The 26034-nt window shown below is 34.0% G+C and overlaps 1 long non-coding RNA gene across 3 annotated transcripts; it reads left to right on the forward strand.

The window, feature by feature from the left end:
- Window positions 1–21644: 21644 nt before the first annotated feature.
- Window positions 21645–24799, forward strand: LOC141698180 (uncharacterized). Of its 3 annotated transcripts, XR_012564978.1 has the most exons (7): window positions 21645–22082; window positions 22188–22635; window positions 22820–22992; window positions 23066–23291; window positions 23742–23872; window positions 24243–24438; window positions 24536–24799. It is a non-coding gene; the product is annotated as an uncharacterized LOC141698180 (long non-coding RNA). The 3 variants fall into 3 exon arrangements; XR_012564976.1 differs by having other exon boundaries at window positions 22188–22992; XR_012564977.1 differs by lacking the exon at window positions 23742–23872 and having other exon boundaries at window positions 21646–22082; window positions 22188–22992.
- Window positions 24800–26034: the final 1235 nt, after the last annotated feature.

The raw sequence follows: 26034 nt of genomic DNA on the forward strand, positions 1-26034 counted from the left end.
GGCAAGCCGTCCACCAACTTTGTCTTTGACAATAATTTCAAGCCAGAAAATCCCAAATGACCATATCTCAAGTGCCACAGCCATGAGTCATTTTTAATGACCGACTTTAAGCACTTCTGCACCTTCGTCTGCATATCTAGGGTGAACAGGAGATTCTTTGACATCTCCACATCTACAATTAATTCTTGAACCTGATTTCTGATCATGAGAGAATTATCTTGCATCTAAATATTATACCCTTTCTCCACTAGTTGGCCAAGACTGATGATATTATTTTTTAAAGCAGGTATATAATAAACATCATTTATATATTTCTTCTCACCATTCTTTGACACAATCGTAATTGTACCTTTCCCTTTGGCCGAAATCTTTGACGAGTCACCAAAACTAACTTCTCAGCTGATAGTCTCGTCTATCTCCGTGAATAAATCTTTGTATCCGGTCATGTGATTGCTGGCTCCTAAGTCAAGATACCAAACATTCTTCTTGTTCTCCTCATCTCCTTTATAAGTGAGAAACATAGCAGAACCAATATCTTTATCTTCTTTTTCTGCAGCAAAGTGACTTCTTTCTTCCACTTTTGGTACTCTACACTCATAACCGAAGTGACCAAATTTATTACAATTATAATATTGAAATTGAGATTTGTCACCTCGTTGAAATCCACCTCGTCCTCGACCTCTAAAATTTCGACCACGACCAGATATTTGAAAGTCTTCCACGTCCTAGTCCACCTCGATAGCCACCTTTAAAGCCAACTCTGCCACGTGCAGAACTGCTACTTCCAGAACTGTCACCAACGGACACCTTACTTTGCAACGCCTTTTCCAAATGGCTTACATCATCATACTGGTTCATTCGCTGCTCGTGAGCCTGAAGAGAACCTATGAGCTCATCAATAGAAATCATGGACAAGTCTTTTGACTCTTCGATAGAAGCACCAACACAATTAAATTTTCTTGTTAATGAACGGAGCAACTTTTCCATGACCCGAACATCATCGAGACTTTCCCCATTTCTTTTCATCTCATTTGTCACAGTTTTCAAATGCGTAACAAATTCACCAATATTTTCGGAACTCTTCATCTTCAAATTTTCGAACTCCCCACGTAGTACTTGGAGCCGAACCTTTTTAACTTTCTCGACACCCTGGAATGATTCTTGCAGAATCTCCCACGCTTCTTTCGCCGTTTTTGCATTTGAAATTTTTTCAAAGGTTGATTCGTCAACTCCTTGAATAATTGTATATAACGCCTTTTTATCTTTTTTTCGGGTCTCTTTCAAAATCATCTTCTTCGTATTTGAAAGGGCCGCTTCCGTGGTAGCATCTACGGGCTCGTCATAACCACTTTCAATAATATCCCAATTATCGTATGAACCGAGTAATACCTTCATTTGGATACACCAGTTCCCGTAATTTGTTGCCGTCAATTTCGGGATTTATGGTTGCGCCATCACATTTGACATTTTTCTTCTCCGAAATAACCTAGCTCTGATGCCACTTGTTGGAAACGGGATAAACCTTGTATACACTCAATATAAATATATAAATAAAGAGCATAAAATTTAAGTACACAGAACTTGGTATTTTATTTTCACACAAAGATAAAAGCTAGAACTTTACTACAAATAAGGCTTCAGCCTTTTCTTTCTCTCTAGAGTTATAATTCTATTTTCTTCTCTCTAACTTTTTTTCTACTTCAATTAATTTTATTTCTGAGTTTAGGTTGCCCTTATATAGGCTCCATACTTGCATGGCTTTACATCATTCCTGACATCATACATTGTCTAATAATTGTAGATTTAATTTCTATTACACACTATTTTATAACCGTTTATGGATGCATGTATTACACCTGCTCTGTTCGTAAACTGTGAAGTCTCCATATGCTGCAGCCTACCATAATTCCAGGATTCCAGCAGCTGTTACCACATTTTTCTTTATTTCACATGTATTGAAAGCTTTCTAGATGAGCTTTCACCAGGAACAACCATAATCTATTTCATGCAGTCTTCCTGATCTTGTGCGTGTAGCATTTGTTGACATTAGTTTCAGGACAACTAAACCTTCACACTAACAGGATATATATACTTTATTTACTTATACTACTACTGAGAATAATGTAAAGTTTTATATTAGTTCGATTTTGAATTCTAACACCTATTTCTTACTTGGTGGATCTATTGCTTAAGCTTGCTATGACTGATGGTTGGATTTTTCATTTTATTTGTAGATCTACAAGTTGGAACTCTTGCTATTGTCCCTCAGAATGATGTGGCACACAATGTAGATGACGACGAGTTAAATGATAATGATGATGACGATGATAATGATTTGGATGATTTTGTCCAAGAGGGAGAAACTGACAAATATCATCTGGTTTCCTTTTCTATGCCTTGCTGACTCTGCTAGGTATCACAAGTATCTATCAATTATTCATACTCATATTATTTTAATTGTCACATAGACGTCATAAGCTTTTATCTACCCTTCGTTTCATCCAAATCTAATTAACGGATTAAAAGTTATGACTAAAACAGTCAAACCATAACCACATAGGCATATAACACATCAATCAGGTAGCATGTAGCACATAACACGCAAGATATTCGATCAAAATAATTTTTCAAAGAAGATTAGGGGTCAAAATTATTTTTCACGTATTTAATACGAATTTTTGAACATTTTTTGGAATTAAAACGATACTCCAAATCATTTTATAATTAAATAATAGGGCTTGAACACCCGAATCTGACTTTAAAACCATTTAATAATAATTATCGATCCTTAAAAATAATTTAAAAATAATATTTTAAAGTTCAAAACTATTTTTCTAGATTTTTAAATCAAAAGAATTAATTAAACTTAATTAATTAATCAATTAAAATTAAATAATAACTAATTAAATCAATTAATCAATTAATAAATAAATTCATTGAATAATTAAATAAGTAATTATCACTTTAAATTAATTAAATAAATAATTAGGATTTAATTTCAAATTTAAAATAATTTTTTAGAATAAAAAATATTGATTTTTAGAATTTAAAATCAATTAAAAAACTAATTTCTGAAAATTAAATAATCAGAAATATAAATTTTGAAAATATATAAAACAGAAATCTTATTTTTATAAGATTTTGAAAATACAGTGACTATTTTGAAAAAAGGGTAGAAGATCGAGGACTAAACTGTACTTTAGCCTCATCTTCCTCCTTCTCCACCGTCTACGGCGGGGAAGCCATTAACGGCGACCTCCGCCGTCATTCAAGCTTTCCGGAGACTCAATTTTTAGCCCAAAAATGTCCCAGGTTAGCAGGGCATGAAGTACACGCTTCCAGGAACACGATCGCACAATCACAACCCACAATTGTGTCTTGAACAAGCCGGAAAATAAAATCAAAATTCCTGCCGCCGCCCCGTTGTATTTTCCGGCGAGGTTCAATTAAGCCGATCCAGGAATCGTTTGTTATTAGTGAATACTTAAATCGATTGTAAATCAAATAAGGAGCACAACCCAATCCTCAGAATCAACTAATAACCCCAAATAAAGAAACACCCAAATTTCCAATGAAGAACATTCAACCTATAAACCCTAATTTAAATTTTCCAGAATCAAACACCCTTTTTTATATGTTATTGAACTCGGTTTTTGACATATAATATACCAAAATGACCAGGAAGAAAAGATCTACATGATTATGCCATCAAATCATATCAAAAATATCAAGAACAAAAATTCATATTTTAATTCATAAATAATTCGAAATAAAATAATTAAATTAGAAAAATACCTTGATCTCTGCACCAAAAATGATGGTTGATTCAGAAAGGTCTTTTCGAGAGCTTCGATTTCATATATTGCATGCCCGAATCGGAGTTCAATAACGCCTTCGTTCGTGCGTTTGATTTTCAAGAACACGACATGAATTCAACATTTCTCTGTAATTTACAGGGTTTTACAGACTGATTATGATTATTACGAATAAAATGAAATAGTAAAGGGCTATATATTTATGGAATATTGGTTCGTGTTGGATCGTTTTGGATCGTTAAATTAGTTACTTAGTCGCTAAGTAACTGTAAAAATGATCTGATTTGGTACCCGTACTGGACAATTATCCAACCCTGGCTTTTATAAAATACTTTATACGAAAATAATATAATAATATCCCGTCTTTCGGAAATACGGGTTTTGTTGATTCACCGAAATGATTATCGTACCGAAAATCTTGCGCCGGGCCGCGCACGGGTCAAACCGTAATCCAGATTCAAAAGTCAAAACACGGAAAATATCCGGAATTACCAGATTAGGTTAGGAAGGAGTTTTCAGGGTAGTTTCAGGTTATAAAAACGTAAAAACGGTTGAAGTCAGACGATTTTCGGCTTTATAAAATAGTTTTGTAATTATTCCGAAAATAATTGATAAATTCATAAATTAATATAAAATCATATAACTCCCTAATACATATAAACTATAGTAGTGGGATAGCTCCCTGTGTACCCAAAGGGAAGTTTCATTAATTTTGCTGCTTGAGGTATGTTCTTTTCTAATTTTTTATAAAAAAATTTGTCCCATATGTATATAGACATACTTTTCTATTTTTGTAGGCTCAATGATTACCGAAATAAGAAGACACAAGTAATCTCCTAGTTTAGAGAATGTTGATCCCCATGTTAATTACTTTATATTCTAGGTATTATGTCCGGTTAAAGCTCTTGACTCATCCAAGGACATGTATTCTACTATAATATTTTCTTCACCCATTACACATGAAACTGTTACGCTTAATTACTTGTATTTTGTAGCTTTCTATTTGTTTATCTGTAAAATATGGTGTTACTCCTGAAAAATCCAATATTTAATAAAACTGGACTTGAATAAGTAATTTTTTTACATTTGTATAACCATAATGGAATTAGATAAAGTGAAGATCTATTTACTCGTGTATTTTAGGCATGATTTCTAGTAGGCCTTGTATTGAAAATGCGAATCGTGGTATTACCTTGTCCTAAATGCCATTTTCGGGATATCTTCTGGTTTGATCTTTAACTGATGGTATCCCGACCTTAAGTAAATATTCAAAAAATACTTTGCTACTTTCAGTTAGTCAAACAAATCGTCTATTCTCGGCAACGGATATAGATTCTCAATTGCCACCTTGCTTAATTCTCGATAATTAATACATAGCCTCATACTTCCATCCTTTTTCCTTACAAATAGACTGGTGCTCCACATGGTGACATACTTGGCCTTATAACTCCTTTATCCAAAAGTTCCTGTAACTGACTTGCTAATTCCTTCATTTCCGTCGGTGCCATCCTATAAGGTGCCTTTGAGACGGGTTCAGTTCCTGGGGCGATATTGATTTAAAATTCAATCTGTCGATTTGGCGATAATACTGGTAATTCCTCTAGGAAAACATCTAGGGACTCTTTCACCACTGGAATCTCATCTAAGCTAGGAACTTCCTTTTCTGAATCTACTACATAGGCTAAATATGCTTCGCATCCTTCCCTCGGTAACTTACTGGCTTGGATAGTGGTGATAAATAGTCGGTCTTGCTTCCGTCCTTTAAACATCACCATATTCCCATTCTTTGCTCTTAAATAAACCTTCTGAGACCTACAATCTATCTGAGCATCATTCTCTCCTAAGTAATCCATTCCTAATATTATATTAAACTCCCCTAACTTGAAAAGTATCAAGTCAACTGAAAACTTATGCCCGGAGATATCAATCTCACATTGAGGGCAAAATTGGTCTACTAGTGCCTTCTCTTGATTATCAAGTACTATACTCATCACTTTACTCATAATCTTCTTATCACGGTTTATTCTATTAGCAAAGGTTTTTGATATAAATGACCTTGTAGCTCCTGAATCAATCAATACCTTAGCTTCAATATTATTTATCAAAAGCTTACCTGCTATCACTTCTGGATTCTGAATAACATCCTTCATTTTTAGGTTAAAAGTCCTTGCTGATGCTTGAGGAGTCATGGTAGGTGGTAGGGGTAACGCCAACATTTATTTTGGTATCATGGTGCTAGTGCTTGCTAAATTCATCACATTCTTGTTTGATCCGATTGACCTACAGTCCTTGGTGATGTGTCCAACTTTTCCGCACTTGTAGCATGTTACTCCAGGTTTCTGTACCTTACATTCATTGGCCTAATGTCCCTTCTGATTACATTCATAACACATCATGTTGAGCTTGTTGCAAATTCCCGAATGATTCTTCCCATAATTCCTACATTCAACCCTTATCTGTTTATCATCATTTGCTTGACCTTGATTCTTCTGATGGTTTCCTTTATTGTCTTGTCTCTTGTTCACTTCACTTTTCTTGTGGGCATTCCATCCTTTATTATCTTGTCTCTTGCTTTGTGATGCATGAATGTTTTTGTACCAAAGTGATGTCTCGGGCATTATGCTATAATTGACTATTTGTCAAATAAAATTGAATAAAGTATCTACATCTTTTATTTATTTATTTGATAAGTTATTATTTTATTTATTGTTTATAAAATGTCACGGATTTATGGTAGGTGGGACTGGAATAAATATAAGTTATCTCATGTGTACTAGTAGTAATTGTTGTCTTATATTATTATACATGTTTGTCCTAATCAACCGGTATGTTTATTTATTAAGATTGTTATCATTAAAATAATTACGATCATTAATAATTTATTTTACTTAGACTCAACCAAACATGTTCAACTACTCTATTTTATTGACCTCTTTCGAGATATTTATGGTGCTCAGGTAGCTCAGCGTTCTGGCAGAGTTAGTAAGATAGTTTACTAATATTACTTGATGGCACATGTTTACTTATTATTAAAATATTTATTAATTGTTAAAAGTAATAACGTTTTATTGTTTTGGATTTCTCAAACCTGTGTATTCCTAGTAGTTAAAAACTTGCACCTAAGTGTCCAGTGAGGCATGTCATCCAATTATTCCATCATTTTATTATACTTAATATTATATTAATATTTCTAGCGAATAGAGTTATCATGTACTATATAATATATTAATTAAAAATTAAATGAGTGGTGTGGCAGTTAAATATGTTTTAATACTAATATACAATTATAATTCATTTTTAAATTTACGTATAGCGTATTAGCATCACACCTCATTCTGGATTTTTTAGATTTATCATTGTATTATATCATGTTAGGTCACACACATTGTAGAAGGGGTTGAATGCAGTGTATAGTACAATCAAGTCGAATTAAGAATACGAGTATGAAACACAGAATAATCTTATTAATAAAACAATATTACAATGGAACCGTTCTCTCTCGGTGATGAACAAATATCACGAGAGCTTCTAGAGTTACAAAGAATAATATTCTCGATAATGATAACACTTTTAGTGTAAACCCTATGCTGTGTTTATATAGACATACAGTTACAAGATAATCTTCTAATTGATATCGAATATGATTCTGTATCCTAAAATATATCAATTCGTTATATTTTCCTCCAAGTCTTCTATTCTTCATAGAATTCTTTTTCGTGCATATCTTTTCTTGTTTTAGTCTTGATCTTCTTTCCTTTCAATCAGCCGCGTTCCTTATCTGAATGTCTTCTTAAGTCCTAATATTATCTCCTGATAAATATCTTCTGATATCTTAAGTTCTGATAACTTAAGTTCTGACCTCAGCATAAGTACTGATTTCCAGTTAAGTCCTGATTTGTCCTGTTAGTCAAGATCTGAAAACTAAACACAAATCATTATTAGACATGACATCACAAATATATCTAACAATCTCTCCCAACTTGTAAATTAGCACAATATACAAGTTTAATAGATATTTGATGATGTCGAAAATATTAAGTACAAATGCATATGAGAATCTGACTAAATAATTACAACTCACAGTCCTTGTAGCTTTTACCATCCTCAATGTATCATATCAGCTTTAGCCTATATATCCTTCAAAATTTATCAGCTGTAGTTCTTGACTTGGCTTCAGTGTGTGATCTCTTTAATGTGAGGAGTTGTTCAGAGATAGTTCTTTAACAAACTCCTCTCAGCATATTCAAGTTCATTCTGCATCCTCCTTTTTGCATCTTTAAGTTCAGCTGTATCTTCTCATGTCTGAAAGATAACAGCCCTGAGATCATTTATTTTTGCTTTCCTTATCTCGTGATCCAGTCTGATGACATAGGCTTTATCAGACTCTAGATTGAATTCAAGACCCTTAATACCAAGAAATGTAGTGATTTTGGCAGTATTAGGCTTCATCTCAACTATATCACCATTGTGAGCTCTGTACTCAGGATAGTATGGTATGTCAGACTTTATAGAGTAAAGTTCCTTCTGTCTTTGAATATCAGATTTTAAATAACTGGCAACGCCATCTGTTGACCTGTTCTTCACTTAAAATAGAAATAGAACATGTTGCAGTTCTTCATAATACTTCAACCGAATTGCATTCTTTCTAATCTGGAATACCCTCCCATCTGACATAAAATATAACATGATATCTTCTTTTAATACAGAGTGGTAGACCATTTGTTCAGACTCCAGTTGATTCAATCTTTCAGGAGTTGTTCCTATTCCTGGTTCACTCAAAGAGGTTGGATTAGAGGTAGTATTATTTACTCTCTTTTCTTTAGAACTACCCAATCCTGATTTGTCTCTAGCTTCCTTCCCTCGAATAACTCTTGCTTCCAAACCACTTGATGTAGTCTTCAAAGGTTGAGTAGATTGTTGAGCATTAGTGAACCCAGGTAGTAGAATTTTTGAAGGGTTAACATGAGCAATGTCAGAGGTTTCCTTTTCTTCTGATGTCAAGACAACTTGAGCTCTGTCAGAGGTTGCTTGCTTCATTGTAATATCAGAATTTACTAAGTCCTGAACTTGAACAACATGAGCTCTATCTGAGGTTGTTTGAATATTCTTCTTCTTCTTCAAAATCAGACTAGTATCTTCATCAGAATTTACTTGTTCATCCATGGTTGGCAGATAGATTTTTACAGAATCATCAACTTTAGCTTTGCCCTTGAACCTTAGATCTATCTCCATTTGTGATTTGGCTTTGAATTCAGATTTGGTTGCCTCAGAGTTTGTTTTCTCTTTAATCACAATTCCCTTAGGCTTTGGTGGTTTCTTTGTAGTAATAGAAGCCTTAGACTTGGATTTAACATTTTCTGCTTTAAATCTGGCTTCTTCTTCCTTCAGACTTTCAAGGTCCATTCCTGGATTATCTTTGAGAAATAGTTTTTTTGAAATTTCTTCATCCAGCTCCTGTATCCTGGGGTCTTGACAGTAGAATGTAGTTTCCTTCCCCTTGAGCTTCAGTGTCTGCATAAACTTCTGTGATTCTTGACTTTCACCTTGTATCAGAACATCAGGCTTGATCTCTGTGTAGAAATTCCTGTTTTCCTAAATGAAGAACCATTGCCTTGATCATGACCTCTACTCTTTTCAGAGTTTTCCTGGTCATCATTTCCATCATCCTTTTTCTTCAGTGCTAAATCAGTAGAGCATTTGGACCTAACCACCTTCTCCCCCTTTTTGGCATCATCGGGTAGTAAGAGAGAGAGAGAAGTAGTTCCACTGAAGATTGGATTTCATTGAGTTGAACTTGTTGAGAAGCTTGATTCTTGGGTTCCTCATCAATCTGAGCTTGCTGTTTCTCCTGAGCTTTCTCAATAGCCTCAACTCTGTTAAAGGTAGGCTTGAAAAATTTGTTCTTATCCATTTCAAATTTTATGTCTTGCTGAATCAGTGTTTCTTGAATTTTATCCATCTTGGCTTGAGTTATTGAGTGTTGACCTTGAAGGTTCCTAATACTCAATGTAGTAACTCTGAGCCGTGCTTTGAAATCATCATTCAGCAGCATTCCATCAGCTTTAGCCATGTGCTCAGCAAGAATATTTGTAGTAGGAACAAAATCAACTTTGTTCCACTCCATTATCCATTCTCTTCCTCTGTTGGTTTTACTCCAAGGTACTGGTACATCCTCTCTCACAAACTTTTTAATCAAATCAGCTTTATTAACTGTGTATAGAGGTGCATGTCCTGAAGGACCAGCTGCATCAGCATTTTCATTTGTAGCAGCTTCACCAGTATTGTCAGCATTTACTGCAACAAAACTTGCAGAATCTTCAATATTAGCATCTTGTGATAGAATAATTGTATTTGAAGTAATAGAAGAGTCATCTGCATGTACATCAGCATCTAGCAGTGGAGTTGCTGGTGGAGTTTGTTGAGAAATGGTTGGAGCTTCCAAGTACAGAACTGCAGGCACATTTAGATTGTGGATATCTATTTCAGCACTTGTACCTGGAGTATCAGCATATGCTTGACCAATGATAGGAAACATAGGAGGTGTAGGCACTCTGTCTTGAGCAGTTTCTTCAGCTTGAATTGGCGACAGTGGAGGTGTAGATTCGGTGGCTTCAGCAAATTCTGGTTGTGTAGATGGAAGTGATTCAATTACAATTGGCTCCTTTGGGATCAGAGATTCCTGATCCCCTTCCTTAGATGCTGCTTCCACATCCTCTGAATCTGACTCAGCTATGTCCCTATTAGCTCTTTGTTTCTTCAATCTCTTCAAGGGTGGAGAGACTTTGAGAGTTTTTTCTTCAGAATTTATTTTTCTAAGCCTTTTGAGGGGCCTAGAACTCCCAGTTTCCTTTGTTTTCTGAGACACTTCCTCAGCTGCTTCAGCAATAGGTTCTGATGGTTGAACCTGTGCCTCATCATCAGATTCATCTCTCAGAATCATTTTCCTTCTCTTTTGTTGTGTCTGAGATACAGTCTTTGTCCTCTTTGCTCTAGAAGAAGAAGACTTCACAGTAAGTGCTGATGGTTGATAGGTATGGGCTGATGTTTGTGGTTCCTGTGGGTGGTGGTTGGTTCTGATGGTTGTTGTATGCTTGTGAGGTGGACATCAGGATATAGCAATGAATAGGTAGCAACATCAGCATTTACAAGGGCTTGCTTTACTGATAAAGGAATTCTAAGGGGTTTCAAAACTCCATTCTTGTTGTCAGCAGTTAAAAGATTAGTAAAAGCTCTCTTAGCCAATCTAAATGGTTCTATCTATTCACTAGCTAATTATGGTTCATCTGAAGTACAATGACTGTAGATTAACTGACAGAATCTAGCAAAGTAAAGTACATTCCAGTCCTCTTTCATTCAATCTCCTATAAAGCATAACACAGTCTTTGCATAATCAAAATGAGACTGGTTTAAAAGTGCATACCCAATTTGTTGTGTCAGAATCGGAATGGCATCAAAATTTGAACACTTGTTGGCAAACATCTTCATGATGCAATCGAAGAAGAAGGTCCATTCCTTTCGAATATATAGGCATTTGAGTTGACCCAACTTAGCCAAACTTTGTTCATATCCAAGATTAGCCATCATTTACTGTAGCGATGGTTCCTTAATAACATAACTGAATTGACAGTTTTCAGGTAGGTGTAGAACTTTTCGAACTGTTGCTGGAGTAACAATATACTCTACCTCCTTTGCTGTAAACATGATGCTTGGAGTCCCATTCTTACCACCATCATCATAAAGTCCTGTACGCCAAAACGTCAGAACTTGAGTTCCAGATAAATAGGATGCCTGCGTCAAAGCGAACCCAATTTTACTATGAGATAAGAAATCTTGAATAAAATGAAGTTCCGAAGGAGCTTCACTCTTAGTGAGAATGACATCATAGTTGTTGGGGACACAATTTTCTCCATTAAAGATTATATCCTTCGGTTCCATTGAAAATGAGAGAGAGTTTAGAGTGCCTAAAAGGTGTTTGACAAGATGCCTGGATAGAAAACCATTAGAGAATATGAGAAAATAAGAAAAAGAGAGAGAGAGTATAGGAAGAAATGTAAGTAAAAGATTTAAAATCTTTTCCCTCTTTTACTTATACACGCCACTTGATAGCAGTTATTGAGAAGTGGAACAGACGTTACACCTGTCAGCCATGCAGTAGTTAAGACAAAAGTTAATAGGCACGGGAAATAAATAATGATTACTATGCACATACAGTTTTTCAAAAAAACTGTTCCCACTAAATAAATGATTATTACTATCTTTATCTCACTTAAACCAATATTCTGATAAAATATAACCATTCTAGTATTGACCTAAAATAAATCAAGTAAAAAAATACTTCCACGTAAGCATCAGAACTTGATTATTATCAGAATTTAAAAGTCATCAGAATATGGCTCCTTTACTCAAAAAGTGAATATTTATTTATGTAATTCTTCACACAAATATTGATATAGTTTCCTCAGAACTTAATCATCAGAACTTCCATCAGAACTTGTCCTCAGAATTTATGCAACCGACACTTAAACTGTTCATCTAAAACAACATTGATCACCACAGTAATTTTCATCATTCAAATGGAGTGTAAGTGTGTGCTTTAAGCTAAATATCAGACAAAGAGTAAAGTATGATTCACTTCAGCACATCTTAGAAATAAGACATAACTAAGAACTTTGCTCAAAATCTGTCATTAGTCTGAAGTCTACTATAGAATGAGTTCATGCATGAGTCCACCTCAACTATTTTGTGCTCATTTTATGCATCTTTTAACATTCTTTTTCACATTGGCTTCTCAGTGTAAGTGAGTCATAACTGCTATCAGAATTTATGTTATTATCAGAGTATTTCTTCAATAATCAGGGAATGTGAAAAGTCACCAAAAAAACTTTATTTTGCTTTTCTAATACATATTACTTAATACCAGCAATGCACTTGGGTCTTCCCTTCCACATATATTTTTCTCTAGATCTCAAAGGAGTACCTGATATTTATTTCTTTTGTCTACATTTTCTTTTGATAAGTGAGATTTATCAGCACTTAGTACATCCATAAGATTTACCACATCAGAACTTAACAGATAAGAAGCGTTATTCTAGTTTGTGACTTAGTAATAAGATACACAAAGTAAACCTAACCAATCTCAATATCAGAATTTGCCTAAGTTAAAAGATTTCCACATAAACAATTACTTCAAACATGGGATCTCTAGTACATTAGAGACTATTAGGTCAGCATCTAACATAGTTATCCTCGTTTGATTGAATAGTCACGGAAACATTCATATTACTATCAGAGTTTAGAAAAACAAATCAGACAACAATCAGCACTTAAGTAAATTTCAATGTAAGCAAAAATTACATAAAGATAGTAATATATGTAAATACTGATCATAAAGTCTGATGTATCAGAACATAAACTAAGCAGATTTAGAGAAAGAACCTGAAACCATTCCAAGTTCATTTACCAATCTTGTAAAAGTAGCTTCACATAGTGGTTTTGTGAATATATCTGCTAGTTGTTGATCTGTTGGAACAAATGCAATTCCACTGTACCTTCCATCACATGTTCCCTTTTGAAGTGGTACCTAATGCTGATGTGCTTTGTCATTGAGTGCTGCACTGGATTACCTGTCATAGCAATAGCACTTTGATTATCATAGTAAATAGGGATTTTTGAAAATTCTAACCCATAATCCAGTAACTGATTCTTCATCCAAAGAATCTGTGCACAACAGCTTCCTGCAGCAATGTACTCTGCTTCTGCAGCTGATGTGGAAATTGACTTTTATTTCTTGCTAAACCAAGAAACTAATCTGCCTCCAAGAAATTAGCAGCTTCCATTTGTGCTTTTCCTGTTAATTTTGCGCCCTGCAAAATCTGCATCTGAGTAACCTATTAGCTTAAAGTCTGATTCCCTATGATACCACAACCCTAGATCAGCTGTACCCTTAAGGTACTTGAAAATTCTTTTTACAGCTGTTAAGTGAGGTTCTCTTGGATCTGCTTGAAATCTTGCACAAAGATAGGTACCATACATGATATCAGGTCTACTTGCAGTTAGATAGAGTAAAGAGCCAATCATACCTCTTTAATCAGTAATATCTACTGATGTACCAGTATCCTTATCCAATTTTATTACAGTGGCCATGGGAATGGATGCACTTCAATAGTCTTGCATTCCAAATTTCTTTAACAAATTTCTGGTGTACTTAGATTGACAAATAAAAGTTCCTTCTTCATTCTGCTTGACTTGAAGGCCCAGAAAATAACTAAGTTCTCCCATCATACTCATTTGATATCTTGACTGCATTAGCTTGGCAAACCTTTTACAAAGTCTGTCAATTGTAGAACCGAAAATGATATCATCAACATATATCTGTACCAAAAGTAAGTCCTTTCCATGGTTGAGATAGAATAAAGTTTTTTCAATAGTCCCTCTGTTAAATTCACTTTCCAGAAGAAACTGAGCTAATGTCTCATACCATGCTCTTGGAGCTTGCTTAAGACATGATTAGGAAATTTTGAATCTACAAAACCTGTAGGTTTTTCAACATATACTTTTTCTTCCAATTCTCCATTAAGAAAAGCACTGTTTACATCCATTTGAAAGACTGTAAACTTTTTGTGAGCAGCATAAGCCAAAAATATCCTTATCGCTTCCAATCTAGCAACTGGTGCAAATGTTTCATCATAATCAATTCCCTCATGTTGAGAATATCCTTTTGCAACCAGCCTTGCTTTATTCCTTGTAATTATGTCATCACTATCAGTTTTATTTCTGAACACCCACTTTGTACCAACAACAGATCTATTCTTTGGTCTTGGCACTAGGGTCCAGACTTTATTTCTTTCAAATTCATTCAACTCTTCCTGCATTGCTTGCACCCAATCAGCATCTTGAAGAGCTTCTTCCACTTTCTTTGGTTCAGTCTAAGAAAGAAAAGAATGATAGAGACATTCATTTGATGTTTTTTTTCTAGTTCTAACACCAGCTTCAAGATTTCCAATAATCAAGTCAGGTGTATGTGCTTTAGTCCACTTCCTTGCAGATGGAAGATGATCTCTAGAACTGGATGCTCCCCCATGATCCATGCTATTTTTATCAACATTTTCTGATACTCCCCCTGAACTTATGCTCTCTGAGTTAGATCCTTCAGAATTTGAGTTTCCAGAATTATCAGAACCTGGCCCATCGGAACCTGATGAATCAGAACTTGAAGAGCCTGTTCTAGGTTCTGATGCTTCTTGAGATGTGGTTGGATCTTCAATATGCTTCCCCTGCACAGGTGCATTTTCCTTTGACGTAGTCACCACAGTTTCAATAAAATCAGAGTTCAACCCATCAGAGTTTGCAGTATCAGGATTTAGACTATCAGAATTTACAGAATCAGAATTTAAAACTTCATTCTCAAATCTCAGCTGATCATGATCATTGAAATCTTCAAGTCCAGTAATCTTCTTATCATCAAAAGAGATATTGATAGATTCCATGACAACTCTTGTTCTTAAATTTTAGACTCTGAAGGCTTTTGTGGAAAGTGGATATCCAACAAAAATTCCTTCATCAGCTTTTAGATCAAATTTGGATAGCTGTTTAGGATAAGTCTTAAGAACAAAACACTTGCATCCAAATACATGAAAGTACTTCAAATTTGGCTTTATTTTCTTCACAATCTCATATGGTGTCTTTCCATGCTTGTTGATAAGTGTTGCATTCTAAGTAAAATAAGCAGTATGCACAGCTTCAGCCCAAAAGTAGGTTGGTAACTTTGCCTCATCAAGCATGGTTCGTGCAACTTCAATAAGAGTTCTATTCTTTCTTTCAATAAACCCATTTTGCTGTGGAGTTCCAGGTGCAGAGAATTCCTGCTTTATTCCATGGTCTTTGTAGTACTCTTCCATAATCAAATTCTTGAACTCAGTACCATTATGACTTCTAATGATTTTCACAGAGTCTTTGACCAATTTTATCCAGTTGTTTGACATGATCAATCAAGATAGATGCAGTTTCACTTTTTGTGTGCAAGAAATACACCCATGTGTATATGGTAAACTCATCTACTATGAGCATAGCATATTTCTTCTTTACAATAGACATGGCATTCACTGGACCAAATAGATCAACATTTAGTAGGTGATAAGGCTCGAGAATTGAAGATTCAGTCTTGCTCTTGAATGAAGATTTTCTTTGTTTTTCCTTTTGACATAAATCACAAAGGCCATCAGGAGAAAATACTGATTTTGGGAGTCCTCTCACAAGATCTTTCTTGACTAGTTCATTTATATTGTTAAAATTTAAATGAGAGAGTTTCTTGTGCCAATTCCAGCTTTCTTCAATTAATGCTCTACTTAACAGACAGATTGCAGAACCATTAGAACTTGTTGAAAGCTTGGCTTCATAAATGTTATCATGCCTGTATCCCTTTAGAACAACTTTGCCTTTAGATTTGCTTACTACTTCACAGTGTTCTTCAAAGAAATCCACATGATAACCTTTGTCACATATTTGACTAACACTCAGCAGATTGTGTTTAAGTCTTGAGACTAGAGATACTTTTTCAATGATGACATTCCCAAGATTAATATTGCCATATCCCAGAGTTCTTCCCATGTTATCATCTCCATAAGAAACTCCTGGGCCAGTTTTCTCCACAAAGTCTGATATCAGGGCTTTATTTCCAGTCATATGTCCTGAACATCCACTGTCCAGAACTAGGATATTTTTGCCCTGCAATCACAAAGACCACTAATGATTAGTTTAAGGACCCAGACTTGCTTGGATCCTTTGGACTTGTTAAGTTTGTCGGTATTTGCAGTGGATAAATTTCAGAGTTTATGCTAACATGCTGTTTATCAGAATTTACAGTATCAGACTTTGCATCGAGACTTACACTAGAAAGAATTAAAGCAACTTTCTTCAAAGAAGGTTTTATTTGATAATAATCATAGTACAAACTATGATATTCCTTACAAGTATAAATGGAATGCCATAAACTACCACAATGAAAATAAAGATTTTGTGGTTTAAACCTAACAGACTGATTCTTAACTCCTGATTTAGGAGGTAAATAGTTGATATTCTTATTCTTCCTGCAAAAAGAAGCAAGATGGTTAGAGTTTTCACAGTTATAGCATTTCTTTCTAGGAGCATTAGGAACAGGCTTATAATTATTGCTTTTATTCATACCTTCCTTTCCATTCCTATTTTTCCTAGGTGGCTTATTAGTCTGTTTAACAATAATTGGATTAATTTGTTCAGTTCCTGTTTCACTTTTATCATCTCCATATCCTAAGCCCTCTTTTCAGTTTCCATTACTTAGCAAATTCTGAGTTGTTCTATCAGAGTTAGTCCAAGTCCTGATAATCTCTCTTTCCTTTTCTAACTCCGTTTTTAGAGATTGATTCAGTTTTAACACTTCATCTCTAACATAAAGAGCATCATCTCTTTGTTTCTGAGTTTGATGGACCATAACTAACTCCTTTTCTAAATAGTCATTCCTTTTCTTAAAAGCCAGATTTTCAAAAGTTAACCTATCACATGTTAAAGTCTGATCTCTATAGCTAATGAACATGGTTTTAAGATAAGATCTCAACTCAGTAATATCATCAGTATGAAAAACATAAGTTGTTTGAGGTACCTTTAACTCAGCAGCTTCAGAACTGCTATCAGCATTTACCATCAAGGCATAGTTCACCTCATCTTCAGAATCTGAAGTGTCTATCCAGCTTTTCTTCTTTGTGACAAGTGCCTTACCTTTGTCATCTTTTCCTTTCTTGCAATAAGGAGATATGTGGCCTTTCTCACCACAATTGTAGCATTTAACATTTGAGTAATTTCCTCTGTCAGACTTTCCTGCTTTGCCTTCAGATTTTCTGAATCCCTTGTTATCAGAACTTCCACTTTTCCAGGAAAACTTCTTTCCCCTTCTGAATTTCATGTAGGTTATCTTTGTGATACCCTTCACCATAAGAGCACACAATCTCATCATCTCTTCATCAGCATCCATCTCAGATAGACTTTCAGTTTCTGAATCCTCATCATTATCGGAACTTGATGACTCAGTATCAGACTTTGTGATGAGAGCCTTTCCTTTGCCTTTCTTTGAGACAACCACTTTGGGGGATTCATCCTCAGCCTTAAGAGCAACTGTTCTTGACTTTCTCTCATGTCTCTTGCTTCTTTGATCCATCTCAAGTTCATGAGTTTTGAGCATACCATAAATTTCATCAAGAGTAGTTTCATCAAGAGCATAGTTATCTCTTATAGTGGTTGCCTTCAAATCCCAATTTTCAGGAAGAGCTAAAAGGAATTTAAGATTAGTATCTTCAAGATCATATTCCTTATCCATCAGTGACAGATCATTCAAGAGTTTGACAAATCTGTCATATAAACCAGTTAATGACTCGTCAGGTTTTGAGTCAAAGTGTTCATACGCTTGAGTGAGTATAGTCCTCCTGTTTTTCTTAATTGCATAAGTTCCCTGACATCTTGTCTTCAAGGCATCCCATATCTCCTTTGCAGTCTTGCAGTTGATTGCCCTGTTTGACATGACATTATCAATGACACTATGCAGCAAATGCCTTACCTTTGCATCCTTGGCAATAGATGAAATATCTTCAGCTGTATATTCACTTTTCTCCTTTTGTATGATTTTTGCTGGCTGATCTGTAACTACAACAGAAAGCTTGGTTGGCCTATTTGGTCCTTCTTTAACTGTGTCAAGGTATTCTTGATCTGTAGCTTCCAGAAACATAGTCATCCTCACTTTCCATATGGGATACTCAGAAGGTCTCGGCATGGGAACCCTAATAGTCTCATATCGACTATGAATTTGAGTCTTTGGAGTTTCTTCAGTTTTGGTGGGCTTTGTTGGAGTTTGTTCTTCTTTAGACATGATTGTTTTAGATCTTTACTGTATATGTGTTAACAGATAGGCTCTGATACCACTTGTTAGGTCACACACACTGTAGAAGGGGGTTGAATACAGTGTACAGTACAATCATGTCGAATTAAGAACACAAGTATGAAACACATAATAATCTTATTAATAAAACAGTATTGCAATGGAACCGTTCTCTCTCAGTGATGAACAAATATCACGAGAGCTGCTAGGGTTACAAAGAATAATATTCTCGATAATGATAACACTTGTAGTGTAAACCCTATGCTGTGTTTATATAGACACACAGTTACAAGATAATCTTCTAATTGATATCGAATATGATTTTGTATCCTAAAATATATCAATTAGTTATCCTTTCCTCCAAGTCTTCTATTTTTCATAGAATTTTTCTCCATACATATCTCTTATTATTTTAGTCTTTATCTTCTTTCCTTTCAATCAGCCGCCTTCCTTATCTGAATGTCTTCTTGATATTATCTCCTGATAAATATCTTCAGATATCTTAAGTTCTGATAACTTAAGTTCTGACCTCAGTATAAGTACTGATTTCCAATTAAGTCCTGATTTGTCCTATTAGTCATGATCTAAAAACTAAATACAAATCATTATTAGACATGACATCACAAATATATCTAACATATCAGGTACAAATTTCTTATTTTTCTCTCCTTTTTAAATAATAAAATATTCATTAAATTTATTGTTAATTCATTTTCTAAATTTATTAGCTTATTGTACTCGATGTGTACCTATTTGTACATATTCTCATTTTCGTTTCGATTCCATATTCTTGGATTTATTGTTGTCTTGACTCGTTCAGATTGTTATTTAACATTTTTCTTCCGACATTGTTTTCCTATGTTTCAATTCGTACAACGAGTCAAGAGACCTTTGTAAGCTATTTTGTTGGGCTCTTAGACCGATCTGTGTCGGTTAATCACGGAAAATGTTTACATGAAGTTCGAAGTAAAGGTGAACTAGGCACCAACTCGTATCGGTGGGTGAGTATACGAGCGCATCTCTGGGGTATGAGATGTGATTCGGTTTGTACCCACCTTATTTGTGTAAGAGGCCCGTATTTGTACCCACCTTATTTGTTATTCAGCCTTATTTTATGCTTCATTATTAGCTCAATTTTTTGTACTTTTTACCTGCCGATTGATAAATATTGATAAATTATTTCAAAGCTCTATTATTGACCTTTTGTCATTTTAGATTAACTCTCAGTGTTGGTAAGACATAATCTATTCATATTTATAATTCAAAAATTGTTTAGATTATATTCGTACTGAGCATTTGGATCACTCTTTATTGTTTCCTTTTTGCAGGTAAATAGGGGTAAAGCAGGAAGAGTGATGAGTGACATCCAGTATTTAGTTGAGATTCAGCCTAGTGAACTTAATAAATTCGAGATCATCTTTTTGTGGATTTTTACATCATATTTCTATTAATATTGGAGAATTAGACCATGGATTTTTGTTATGTTATTCGGTTTTGCTACCCTATTGCAGTTTAATATAATTTAGATTTATATATGTTGCGTAGCTTTATTGTTATAAAAATAGGGTGTTACAACTAGCCCCTAATACACTAATACATATAAACTATAGTAGCAGGATAGCTCCGTGTGTACCCAAAGGGAAGTGTCATTGATTTTGCTGTTTGAGGTATGTTCTTTTCTGATTTTTTTATCAAAAAGTTTTGTTCCATATGTATATAAACATACTTTTCTATTTTTGTAGGCTTAGTGATTCGAGAAATAAGAAGACACACAGTAATATCCTAGTTTACAGAATGTTGATCCACATATTAATTACTTTATATTCTAGTTTTTATGTTCGGTTAAAGCTCTTGACTCGTCCAAGGACATGAATGTTAATGCAATATTTTCTTTACCCATTACACATGAAAGTGTTACGCTTAATTACTTGCATTTTGCAGCTTTCTATTTCTTTATCTGTAAAATGTGCTGTTACTCCTGAAAATCCAATATTTATTAAAACTGGACTTGAATAAGTAATTTTTTTACATTTGACTAACTTATTATTAATATTTTTAAAGAAAGACTAAAAGTTGAATGAGGCTTATTAAGGAGAGAATTACTTTGTGATGTAGTATTTGAAAGTTTGTATGAACTAATACCTACCTATTAGAATTAACTTGTATATTTAAGTGAAAATATAATCTTTTATGTAAAAGAAAAAAAATAAAATACAAAATTTGATTGGTATGCTAAACAATATTCTTATTATGAATCCTTAATATTTGTTTTCTTAAATAGATTATCGGGTCCAACCCCTATTTTTCCTTTGATAATATAGTCTTTACATCTACTAGCTCACATAAAGTTCATATTTAACAACGAGTTACTTTTTTACAACCACTTTATATATTACGCTTTACATAAGAGATTCTTATATATCTTAAGTATAATTGTATAATGCCACTTCATCGTTATGCTCAATTCTTAAAGGACGAAAACGAAATTGAGAAAGATTTTGAGAATTGTATTATCACGAGATCAATTACATATTTTTCTGACTTAGTTGCATTTCTTTGTTTGACATGTACTACTCATAGAATACTAAATAATCTGAAGCAAGTGTATATAATGTCGTAATGAGATTTTAGACTATTGTATTGATAATTTATTGTGGCCTACTGCCAAAGAAACTCGTTGCTCAATTGCAGTTTGATTCAATTATATTGTTTTTCTTTTTATGCTTGTTATTTCTAAACAAATTTGTATACAATTGGTTTAGAAAGAATCCGTGTCACTACAAGAAAATGCTCAATATACATCACCTCATAGACATCACTGTCATTAAGAACCTATGTTAAAAATAATTTTAACATCACTTTGTTCATAAACGATGTTAAAGCCCATTTTATACATTGGTTGAAATAAAAACTGATGTCTAAACTACTTAAAAAATATGGACATACACACACTTCCCCTCTGATAAAAACATTTACCCCTTTTTGATAAAAACATCCCCCCTTTCTCTGGACTTACTCTCCCGTTGTCTGAGTCGTTCACACTAACCCATTCATTCACACTCTAACTTCTCACTTGCACTCTGTACCCATCTCTTCCTCAACCCAGAACCCTGAAGTAAAACCCTAATCTTTACAGCACCAATTCGACTAGGAGTTTTCAAACGCCTAATTGGAACCCAAATTAGACTTCAATTACTCTAAACCTAGTGTTTTCTTTCGATTTATCGGTCTATTTGTGTTAATTAGGTGGAGAGATATTTCAAGATTGGTGAATTATGTGATTCTATAGCTCAAATCCTCTAAAATTGGATGGAGAGAATACAGATTCACATGAACTTTTTATTTATATTTTTTAGAGAGAGAGATATGTAAGTATAGTTTTATATTTAAAAATTATGCCTTTTTGATTATGTAAGACCTGGCATCTGGTTGGGGAATGTTTAGAGATTAGTAAAGTTTGAATCTTTTTGCAGGTTCCTGGAGAATTATGTTTTTTTGCAAGAATCAAGGGAGACTAAAGTTGTTTTACAAGTGGGGGAGTTTGGTAAGGGAGAGGCTACCCAAATATTTTAAGCGAGATGTTGTCTTGGCTATAGCTCTTGCTTATGTTTACTTTTCAAGGATTGCTATGGCCTTATCTCCCCTGAATTTCGTTAGGGATTGTGAATTTGTTGGGAGGGCATTGAAGTTGTTGCATGTTAGGTTTTTAAGCTCTGTGATTTAAGTAGCTGTCAATTTTTTTTTATTTAACTAATTTATGAAAGAATGAACTTGATGTATGAAACTATTATTTGATAGTTGGTACTAAGATATCCTGATTTACAACTTCCTACTTTGATAAATCATAAAAGTCAAAAGAGAAAGATATTGAATATCAGCAGGTTGTGACATGCAAATTTTCTAATGGCGCCAAAGAACAAGGTTTGTATCATGAAGCAAGTCTTTTCTTAGTTTTTCAAAGCACACATCAATAGTTCTGCATAAGCAACTGAAATTGCTTTCTTCTATCAATCAGTTGTTCCTCTTTCCTTTGTTTATAACAACTAGGGAGACCCCATACCAAATTCATCCAATTTCAACACACTTATTAAATCTGTTTTTGTAGCTAAGGAAGTTAGTGTCAATAAGCCGGTTGAACCTGAGGTTGGGGTGAATTTTGTGGAAGATGCAGAACATATGCAGCTGAAACTGAAGACCGTGAAGACACATACTTGTCTTTTCAGAAGATATCTTTAGAATTGGCAACTGGTCTAAAGCATGTTAATGAATATGATAAAGGTACCTTTTTTAAAATCATATTATAATTACTGCATGAGACGGTTGCTCTGTTATGGTAATATTTGTCTTGCAGCTAGCCAGGGTGACCAAGAAGTAACTAATGCTGGTACAAAATGCTCCGACAAGTTAGAAACTGTGTTCCGTTTCAGTCATTTTGGCAAAGAATCCGGTTGATATCACTGTAGCAGCAGAGAGCGATGATAATAATAATATACATCTTCGGGAACGAGGGGTCTTCGAGATTGCGGTGATGAAGATACATGCCAAAGCGGCATTGGTAGAAGCCATATATGACTTATGTATGTCAGTTTATTTCCCAAACCCGCTGTCCTTTTATATATTACTTGTTTGTTTTTACCTTTTTCTGGTAATCTTATTGTTTTATGACCCCTCTATTGTCCACATTCCTATTAACATGTACTTATGAATTTGATTGTCAGTTAATGGCACTTCCACTATAAACCTTCATATTTAATATAAATTAGTTGAACATTTATTTTCCATGTTTCTCAATTGTCATGACCTTTTCTTGTCACATCTTGTAAATCATATGCATTTTGAGTCTTGAAATATTCTTATTGATACTTCATTAAACATTTGAATTACAGTTAATTTTGTAGTTAAACATAAAATATTAGATTTTTATGATTCGCACTACAAGACCGGTACAGAAGTTATGTTGGTATCTGTAGCGAAGCCCTTTTTTCGTCGGAGATTCCCTTCTTATGAAGCTTGGTGAATTTGACTAGGATCCTGCTAAGGAAGTGATTTTGGATGGTAGCTGGAAAATATTTGTCAATAAAGAATCAGATTATCTGCTGAGGCTGCGAAAGTAATGTAACAATTAGAGTAATGTATCACGCTTCCAGATAAAAAAGAGGTAGACACATGTAAAAAAAAGTTGTAGATTTGATAATTATGTTTTTAGTTTCGTGTATGTTGTATATTGGGATGTTTTATTTTGGTTTGATAATGATAACCAAAGTTTTGGTCATTTATATTTCATTGATTCCTCTTATTTTTATTTTTAGTATTTTTGGTGCATATATATATATACTAGTTAAAATTATAACCATATACATCGGTTAATGACTGATGTCTTATTATGTCTAATACATCGTTTTATTTTCAGAAGCGTTGTAGTATAAATACAATTGACATCGTTTCTTATTTTTCCCATCAATTACGAACTGATATCTTTGCATATCTTATACAACAGTCTAAAAACGTTGTATTTTACTATTTTTCAGATCGGTCCAGAGCTGATGTGAAAAAAGGGACCTTTTGCTACACTCATGAAGACATCGGGTTTTTATATTTTTCACATCAATGCATAACCGTTGTCTATTTACGTTTTTCTTGTAGTGTGTTCCGACCTTAGGAAGGCAAATCATAGCTTTGGATGCTAACAATGATTTAATACCGTGGGCTTTCAAGCAGAGCTTGGTAAGTTTATGTACTTTTTATGTGAATGTTATGTTATTTTAGAAAACTTGAAGTATCAGTTTATTCTAAGAATTAATTTTTCTTTCAATATAATCAGGTCCATGAATTCATCAAATGTGCACGAAGAGATCACCTTTCAAGAGATTGCCTTGAAGGACTAATAGCGATATAAATTTAGATTTTTGTTTGAGATGTGAGAAGTTAGAGGATTATATATTTGTGTGTATGATAATATAGTTTGGGTTTGACTCTAGTATGTAGTTAACATTTATGTTGATTTTGCGGATTATTTTGTGGTTAAAATTATCATATGAATGCTTGGTCTATGGTATGAATGACAAATTGAGTTATCTTTATTTTAGTGTTTTTTGGCATTTTTGGGCATTAGTTGCTTCAAAGAAAATAATGTTACTAATATATAACAATATTAGTTTACATGTAAATGAAAACCAAAATCCATGTCTAGTATCTTTTTCTATAGTATATATATTTCTTACATTGATGTTCATTACAAACTTTTACATCATTTTTGCTTAGCAGAACTGATGTTAGAAAGTTTGATACACATTGGCTATAACTGATGTCCAACGTGATTTAAAACATCGATTCTCATTAAGGAAACTAATGTCTATAGGACATTTACACATCGGTTTCTTTTAAAAAAATGATGTTGTTGTAGATTTATACTATATGAACTATTTATTAAGTAGTTTTAATACTATTAATATAAAAATACAAAACTAAAACTCATGTAAGTTATGAGTAAATATATATATATATATAAACATCGGAAATTATTGAAAATGTGATGTCTGATATGATCTTAGACATCAGCAATAAACCGTTTTCTTAGATTATGACAATTAACATCACCCACAAAGACATCTGTCAAAAAACTGTTTAGGCATCAGTCAAAAAATTATGTTTATTAGCCAATTTCCAATAGTGTTATTTGGAAGGTTGGTGGAGACTGTTAATGATTGCCCAAGCGTGACACTAATCAGTCTATAATGCCACACATATAAGATATGATAATTCCTATTCTTACTGACCTGGGGTTTAATGATGTCGCTAGGTTGTCATCCATTAATTTGGATTGGGGTTTACTTTCTGCCTTATCTTAGCATTGGAGGTCTGAAACATACACATTTCATCTTCCTGTTGGAGAGTGTAACACCATACTACAAGATATGAATGTTCTTCTTGGTCTAAGGTTTGGTGGTGATGTTGTGAGTGGTCTACAGAAGTTAATGATGGGTAGGACAAGATAGTTACTCGAGTATTTGGAATTCATCCACTTACAAGTTTCAAGTTTGAAAGGTGGAAGGTTGAAATTGAGTTGGTTGGCTACACATTTCTCCTCACTTCGCAATGATGCTATTAATCTTGAGCTTATGCTCCAAATTCAGTTATATTTAATACAGTTGGCACGGATACTATTTATTAATAAATCAGGTGGACGGATTCATTGTATGTTTCCTTTGATTGAAGATTTTTAACACTGTCGCAAATTATCTTGGGGATCAGTTGTACTTGCATTTATATAAAGGAAATTATAGAATTCTTGTGAAATATGATTGCAAGAGATTTCTGGAT

Source organism: Apium graveolens, chromosome 11 (assembly GCF_009905375.1).
Source record: "Apium graveolens cultivar Ventura chromosome 11, ASM990537v1, whole genome shotgun sequence".
NCBI lineage: Eukaryota > Viridiplantae > Streptophyta > Magnoliopsida > Apiales > Apiaceae > Apium > Apium graveolens.